This window comes from Mercurialis annua, linkage group LG2 (assembly GCF_937616625.2).
Source record: "Mercurialis annua linkage group LG2, ddMerAnnu1.2, whole genome shotgun sequence".
NCBI lineage: Eukaryota > Viridiplantae > Streptophyta > Magnoliopsida > Malpighiales > Euphorbiaceae > Mercurialis > Mercurialis annua.
Window position 1 is genome coordinate 21,528,517 of NC_065571.1, and position 8,851 is coordinate 21,537,367.

The following is an 8,851-nucleotide window of genomic DNA, read 5'->3' on the forward strand; positions in this document are numbered from 1 at the left end:
GTAAAGTTTTAAACGTTTGGATTTGTTTCGTAACGTTTTAAACGTTTGGCTTAAGTCGCTAGAAAGGTGAAACGTTTGGATTTGTTTCGTAACGTTGTAAATATTTGGCTTAAATCGCAAAAAAGGTAAAATATTTGGATTTGTTTCGTAAGGTTTTAAACGCTTGAATTAAATTGATAAAAAGGTGAAACATTTAGATTTGTTTTGTAACGTTTGTAAACGTTTGGCTTAAATCTTTAAAAAGGTGAAACGTTTGGATTTGTTTTGTAACGTTTGTAAACGTTTGGCTTAAATCATTAAAAAGGTGAAACGTTTGGATTTGTTTTGTAACGTATTAAATGTTTGGATTTGTTTCATAACGTTTTAAGCGTTTGGCTTAAGTCGCTAGAAAGGTGAAACGTTTGGATTTATTTCGTAACGTTGTAAACATTTGGATTAAATCGCTAAAAAGTTGAAACGTTTGGATTTGTTTTCTAACGTTTTAAACGTTTGGATTGTTTTTGTAACGATTTCAACGTTTGTGTAATACCCCGTACTTTTAGAAGTGCCAAGTAAGGTGCCACGAAGCATAAGTGTGAGAATTTAATTGGGGATTTCGAAATTTAGTTTGAGAAATAGGAAAATAGATCAAAGTGAGTCTATTAAAATTTTCGTAAAATAATAATTTAAGTAAAATTATTATTTGATAAATTGGAATTTAACGGGACTAGAGAAAAATAAATAAAATAAAAATAAAATAAATGGTAAGTCCCAAATTAATAAATTTTGCGATAAAATTCGAAAATAAAATTAAGGGGTTAAAATTAAACTTTATACAATTTGGACAAAAGTATTTTAATTAAGCGGAATTTGATTATCGGAATAAGGAAAATAAATAAATAATTGGATTCGAGTAAATAAATAATGCGAATCCCATTATTTATAGATAAGTGAAAAATCGTCAAGCTTCCGTTAATTATAAAAAGGAGTTGGAATTAAGGTGAAGCAATCAAAAGTTAAGGGATTAAATGGAAAGAGGTGGCAAGTTGAAGCCTTTAAATGGACATTTTCCTCACATTCCAATCAAACAAAGACATGTCACCCTTATGCTATTAATTGCCGAAGGTTTCTTCTTCTTCTTTGTCAAAATGGAACAAAACCCACGGCAATCAATCAAGCTCCACCGTTCGGCCACCGAAGCCGATGATTCAAACTCGATTATGAAGTCAACACGCTAAGGAACAAGGTAACTCCTTAATTGCTAAAATTGATTAGGATTTTGATGATGTTTGCTTGAGTTTGTTGGTGAAATTTTCTGGTTGTATAATTGCTGTAAATTGAAGATTACAAATTAATTTTGGATGTGTTTTGAGGAGAATAATTGTTAGGATTGTTAGGGAGTCGTTGTAGGTCGAGGTTTCGGTTCTGCTCCAAAAGAGCAGAACCGACTCTGCTCACTGTGAGCAGAGGAACTCTGCTCTAACGAGCAGAGTTCAGCCCCAACAAGGGGACTGCTAGAGCAGTCCCCGACCAGCCCCGGATGGCACACTCGGATGTAGGTTCAGATTTAATTAATACGTTATGGTTTTAAGGTTAATATCATGAATTTTAAGGTTAATAATTGAATTAATTTTCTGCAGAAAATGCAGTTATAGGCAGCCTAGGGGGCTGACTTCCGACTAAAATTTGGAGGGTTTTGAGCGATAAATTTTGCAAAGGTTTAATGTGTATATCGTAAATGATATACTAAGAGTAAAACAAGACAATCGGATTAGGATTTGAACAAGTATATGGGGCTGAATCGATTGAAATACAAGGTGACTTGGAAGTATGAAATTCTGGAAATAAATAGAGCAAGTTGTGAAGGCTACTTCGCCAATGAAAACGGACCTCAATCCGTAATAATATTAACTAAAAAATGAGTAGAATAAATAAATAATGTTGTATAGATGAGATTTAAGGAAAATAAACATGGTATTGTTAAGTCGGATTAAAAATTATCCGTGTTTGAAGTTGAGTCAAAAATTGGAAATATAAGTTAGAAAAATAAACTAAGTGTTAAAACATAACAAAAGGGCAACTTTGGAATTAAATTGTGAACAAATGGTAAGTCGGAATCAGTTGAAATCTTCACGGATATTGTAGAGGGAAGTGTAAAGTTTAAGAATGTCAGATTGTTTTTGGAAAATATCCGCTGTATCTACCCTGGTCCGCTGTCTGAGACAGCAGCGTTAGAAGGCTGTTTTTAACAGCTTTAATTTCCAGATTTGAGGTACCAATTCAGGACTGATTTTCGATACCTTCGGGTGCTAGTTTCAGTCCGAGGTCTAACAAAAGTTTTAGACGACATTCCGAACTTTAGGAATATCAATTTTATTTTGAATTTGGACCACTTTAATTGACAGTTTTAGTAACTCAAAGATGGTCCAAAAACACGAAATAAATAGAAAAAATTTAAAGAGCTATCTTTAAGGAAAGTTTTGGAAACATTAAGGACGTCAAATGAAGTTTGAATCTAAATGAAAGTTGTAGACGATGTAACGGACTATGGAAATGTCCAATTTGTTTTGAGTATGGGCTATTTTAAATAAGCGGTTTCGATAGCCGAAATTGGCTAGAAACCCAATCATTAGATAACTGATTCTAGTTAGATTTTTTTATTAATTAGTGCAATTATCAAATTTTCGTAGACCCTGCGAGACGATTACTAACGGGACCCGGAACATGATGAATGCGATACCGCTTTACGAATTCTCGAAGATTGTGGTTAGCAAGTGGTGAGTTTACAATTTAATTTTTTGTGTTATTAATAGAAGCTATTTATTTTAATTATCATTATTATTAATGCATCGCATAAAGCATTATTATTCATAATGATCATTATTTGTTATTGAATGTTTATTTCTTATAAAATAAAACTAGTATAGAGATCCGTGGGAAACGAGCTACCTATTGGGCGTCAATAGGCTGTGTGATCACCAGTGTCCGGTCAGTCATAGAATTAACATAGATAAATGCTTGTATTTAAAAATGTTTGATATGATCTCGTTAAATGATGACTATGTTTGGGAGTAAGGAGGATTATGTTTTTGGTAGATACGTGAGTAACTCGGTTGAACTATCTCGGGACCCGTATCTAGTGAGTAACTCGGTTGAACTATCTCGGGACTCACACCTTGGGATTAAGCAGTGACATGATGTAACTCGGTTGAACTATCTCGGGACTATGTCACGTGGTAACGAGTAACTCGGTCGAACTATCTCGGGACCGTACCACTTGGATTAAAATGATTTGATATAATATGAACGGATACAGTATGCGTAGGATATTTATAGAAAATAGTATTAGTTTAAGATTAAGGTTTCGATCGGATCTAATACTTGATATTTATTATGTTCTTTTATATATGTTTTATTTTTAAATATGATGTTATTTTATATAACACCATTAGTAACGTGTAAACTCACTCAGCGTTGTCTGACCCCCCAACAGTGTTTTATTTCAGGTGATAGTATTTGAAGAGATGGACTTCCATTCTTGTTCCGGAAGTCTACAACATATAAAGTATGTATTGAAGTACGCTTCAATTCGTAGCGCTGCAGTAGTCAGTAGATGTCAGTCTATATTTGATTGTTTGTACCGAACGAGATCCAGCTGTTAACTCTGATTTTATAAAATATATATACACAATTTATAAAACTATGTTTTTACCCGTTTGATATTTTCACCAATTGTCTATGAATGAAATTGGTATGAAATTGTATGATTCGGAACAAGGCAATGTTGAGTTATGTTATCGCAGAGTAAGACCTTAGTTCCAATCGATTATGCATCGGTTTTGAAAGAACGTTTTCGATATGAAATATTGTTTTACGAAGTTTTCCCGAAAACGTTTTGTGCATAATTTTATGTTTGATTTGCGAAAAAAAATTTTACTCGTTTTTAGGCTTGCTACGGGTTCCGGAGCAACCACTCGCGTTCCCTAGCGCCGGTCTCGACCCTTGATATTGGGTCGTGACAGTTTGGCTTAAATCGATAAAATGGTGAAACGTTTGGATTTGTTTCGTAACGTTTGTAAACGTTTGGCTTAAATCGCTAAAAAGGTGAAAATCGCTAAATAGGTGAAACGTTTGGATTTGTTTCATAACATTTTAAACGTTTGGATTTGTTTCGTAACGTTTGTAAACGTTTGGCTTAAATCGCTAAAAAGGTGAAAATCGCTAAATAGGTGAAACGTTTGGATTTGTTTCATAACATTTTAAACGTTTGGATTGGTTTCGTAACGTTTTAAACATTTGGCTTAAATTGCTAAAAAGTTAAACGTTTGGATTTGTTTCATAACGTTTTAAACATTTGGATTGGTTTCGTAACGTTTTAAATGGTTGGCTTAAATTGCTAAAAGGGGAAATATTTGGTTTTGTTTCGTAATGTTTGTAAACCTTTGGTTTAAATTGCTAAAACGGTGAAACGTTTTAAACGGTTGGGTTGGTAGCGTAGTGTTTTAAACGTTTGGCTTAAATCGATAAAAAGGTGAAACATTTGGATTTGTTTCGTAACGTTTGTAAATGTTTGGCATTAATCGCTAATAGGGGAAACGTTTGGATTAGTTTCGTGACGTTTGCAAACGTTTGGCTTAAATCGCTAAAAAAGTTAAACATTTGGAGTTTTTTCATAACGTTTTAAACGTTTGTATTTGTTTCATAATGTTTTAAACATTTGGTTTAATTCGCCAAAAAGGTTAAACGTTTGGATTTGTTTCGTAACGTTTTAAACATTTGGACTGGTTTCGTAACGTTTTAATGTTTGGATTAAATCGCTAAAAGATTGAAACTTTTGGATTTGTTTCGTAACGTTTGTAAACGTTTCGCTTAAATCGCAAAAAAGGGGAAACGTTTCAAACGTTTGGAGGTTTCATAATGTTTTAAACGTTTTGTTTAAATCGATAAAAAGGTGAAACGTTTGGATTTGTTTCGTAACGTTTTATACGCTTGGCTTAAATCTCTAAAAAGGTGAAACGTTTGGATTTGTTTCGTAATATTTTAAAAGTTGGAGTTTCGTAACGTTTTAGACGTCTGGCTTAAATCGCTAAAAAAGTGAATCAATTAGATTTTTTCGTAACGTTTGAATATATTTGGCTTAAATCCCTAAAAAGAGGAAACATTTGGATTTTTTTCGTAACGTTTTAAACGTTTTCGTTGGATTCGTAACGTTTTAATCGTTTGGATTTGTTTCTTAACGTTTGTAAACGTTTGGCTTAAATCGCTAAAAATGTGAAACGTTTGGATTTGTTTCGTAACGCTATAAACGTTCTGATTGGCTTTGTAATGTTTTAAACGTTGGGATTGGTTTCTTAACGTTTTAAATATTTGGCTTAAATCGCTAAAAAGGTGAAACGTTTGGATTTGTTTCGTTACATTTGTAAACGTTTGGCTTAAATCACTAAGAAGGTGAAACGTTAGGATTTGTTTCGTAATGTTTTTAACGTTTGGCTTAAATCACTAAAAAGGTGAAACGTTTGGATTTGTTTCGTAACGTTTTAAACATTTGGCTTAAATAGATACAAAGGTGAAACTTTAGGATTTGTTTCATAACGTTTTAAACGTTTGGATTGGTTTCGTAACGTTTTAAACGTTTGGCTTAAATTGTTAAAAAGGTGAAACGTTTGGATTTGTTTCATAACGTTTGTAAACGTTTGGCTTAAATCGCTAAAAAGGTGAAACATTTAGATTTGTTTTGTAACGTTTGTATACATTTGGCTTCAATTGCTAAAAAAGGTGAAAAGTTTGGATTTGTTTCGCAACGTTCGAAACCTTTGGATTTGTTTCGTAACATTTTAAACGTTTGGCTTAAATCGCTAATAAGGGGAAACATTAGGATCTATATCGTAACGTTTTAACCGTTTCGCTTCAATCGCTAAAAAGGTGAAACGTTAGGATTTGTTTCATTTTAAACGTTCGGATTTGTTTCGTAACATTTTAAACGTTTGGCTTAAATCGCTAAAAAGGTGAAACGTTACGATTTGTCTAATTTTAAACATTTGGATATGTTTCGTAACATTTTAAACGATTGGCTTAAATCGCAAAAAATGTGAAACGTTTGGATTTATTTCATAACGTTTTAAACGAATGGATTGGTTTCCTAACGTTTTAAACATTTGGCTTAAATCGCCAAAAAGGTGAAATGTTTGGATTTATTTCGTAATGTTTTAAACATATGGATTGCTTCCGTAACATTTTAAACATTTGGCTTAAATTGCTAAAAACGTGAAACGTTTGGATTTGTTTCGTAACGTTTATAAATGTTTGGCTTTAATCGCTAAAAAGGGGAAACATTTTAAACATTTGTATTGGTTTCATAATGTTTTAAACGTTTGGCTTAAATCGGTAAAAAGGTGAAACGCTTGGATTTGTTTCGTAACGTTTGTAAACGTTTGGCTTATATCGCTAAAAATGTGAAACGTTTGCATTTAGTTCGAAACGTTTTAAACATTTGATTGGTTTTGTAACGTTTTAAATGTTTAGCTTACATCGCTAAAAATGTGAAACGTTTGGAATAGTTTCGTAACGTTTTAAACATTTGGGTTGGTTTCATAACGTTTTAAACTTTTGGCTTAAATCGCTAAAAAGTGAAATGTTTGGATTTGTTTCATAACGTCTGTAAACATTTCGCTTAAATCGCTAAAAAGGTGAAACGTTTTAAACATTTGTATTAGTTTCATAAAGTTTTAAATGTTTGGCTTAAATCGATAAAAAGGTGAAATGTTTGGATTTGCTTTATAACATTTGTAAACGTTTGGCTTAAATCGCTAAAAATGTGAAACGTTTGGATTTAATTCGTAACATTTTAAATGTTCGATTGGTTTCGTAACGTTTTAAACGTTTGGCTTAAATCGCTAAAAACGTGAAACATTTTGATTGGTTTCGTAATGTTTTAAACGTTAGGATTGGTTTCATGACGTTTTAAACGTTTGGATTAAATAGCTAAAAAAATGAAAGTTTTGGATTTGATTCGTAATGTTTGTAAATGTTTGGCTTAAATCGCAAAAAAGGTGAAACATTTGGATTTGTTTCGTAAGATTTTAAACGTTTGGTTAAAATTTATAAAAAGATGAAACATTTGGATTTGTTTCGTAACTTTTGTAAACGTTTCGCTTAAATCGCTAAAAAGGTGAAATGTCTGGATTTGTTTCGTAACGTTTTAAACGTTTAGCTTAAATCGCTAGAAAGGGGAAACATTTGGATTTCTTTTCATTGTTTTAAACGTTTGGATTATGTTTGTAACGTTGTCAACGTTTGGCATAAATCGCTAAAATGGTGAAACCTTTGGATTTGTTTCGTAACGTTTATAAACGTTTGGCTTAAAAAGATAAAAAGGTGAAACGTTTGGATTTGTTTCGTAAAGTTTTAAACGTTTGGATTTGGTTGTAACGTTTTAAACTTTTGGCTTAAATCGCTAGAAAGGTGAAACATTTGGATTTTTTTGAAACGTTTTAAACGTTTGGATTGTTTTTGTAACGTTTTCAACGTTTGGCTAACATCGCTAAGATAGTGAATCGTTTGGATTTGTTTCGTAACGTTTGTAAACATTTGGCTTAAATCGCTAAAAAGGTGAAAAGTTTGGATTTGTTTCATAACATTTTAATCGTTTTGATTGGTTTCGTAACGTTTTAACATTTGGCTTAAATTTGTACAAAGTTGAAACATTTGGATTTGTTTCATAACATTTTAAATATTTGGATTGGTTTCATAACATTTTGAATGTTTGGCTTAAATTGCTAAAAGCGGAAACATTTGGATTTGTTTCGTAACGTTTGTAAACGTTTGGTTTAAATTGCTAAAACGGTGAAACGTTTTAAACGTTTGGATTAGTTTCGTAATGTTTTATACATTTGGCTTAAATCGATAAAAAGGTGAAACATTTGGATTTGTTTCGTAACGTTTGTAAACGATTGGCTTAAATCGCTAGAAAGGGTAAACGTTTGGATTAGTTTCGTGCCATTTGTAAACGTTTGGTTTAAATCGCTAAAAATGTGAAACGTTTGGATTTGTTTTATAACGTTTTAAACGTTTGTATTGGTTTCGTAACATTTTAAACATTTGGCTTAAATCACCAAAAAGGTTGAACGTTTGGATTTGTTTCGTAATGTTTTAAACATTTCGACTGGTTTCGTAACGTTTTAAATTTTTGGATTAAATCGCTAAAAGGGTGAAACGTTTGGATTTGTTTCATAACGTTTGTAGACGTTTGGCTTAAATCGCTAAAAAGGTGAATCGTTTCAAACGTTTTGAGGTTTCATAATGTTTTAAACGTTTGCTTAAATCGATAAAAAGGTGAAACGTTTGGATTCGTTTCGTAACGTTTTATACGTTTGGCATAAATCTCTAAATAGGTGAAACGTTTGGATTTGTTTCGTAATGTTGTAAAAGTTTGGAGTTTCGTAACGCTTTAGACGTTTGGCTTAAATCGCTAAATAAGTGAAACAGTTGGATTTTTTTCGTAACGTTTGAAAATGTTCGTCTTAAATCGCTAAAAAAGAGAAACTTTTGGATTTGTTTCGTAACGTTTTAAACGTTTGCGTTGGATTTGTAACGTTTTAATCGTTTGAATTTTTTTCTTAACTTTTGTAAACGTTTGGCTTAAATCGCTAAAAATGTGAAACGTTAGGATTTGTTTCGTAACGCTATAAACGTTATGATTGGTTTCGTAATGTTTTAAACGTTTCGATTGGTTTCGTAACATTTTAAATGTTTGGCTTAAATCGCTAAAAAGGTGAACGTTTATATTTGTTTCGTTACAATTGTAAACATTTGGCTTAAATCACTAAGAAGGTGAAACGTTAGGATTTGTTTTGTAATGTTTGAAACGTTTGGC

The 8,851-nt window shown here is 32.1% G+C and overlaps 1 long non-coding RNA gene across 1 annotated transcript; it reads left to right on the forward strand.

Moving 5' to 3' along the window:
* Positions 1-1,085: 1,085 nt before the first annotated feature.
* LOC126666981 (uncharacterized) lies at positions 1,086-3,696 on the forward strand. The gene is made up of 2 exons (XR_007638022.2): positions 1,086-1,225; positions 3,473-3,696. It is a non-coding gene; the product is annotated as an uncharacterized LOC126666981 (long non-coding RNA).
* Positions 3,697-8,851: the final 5,155 nt, after the last annotated feature.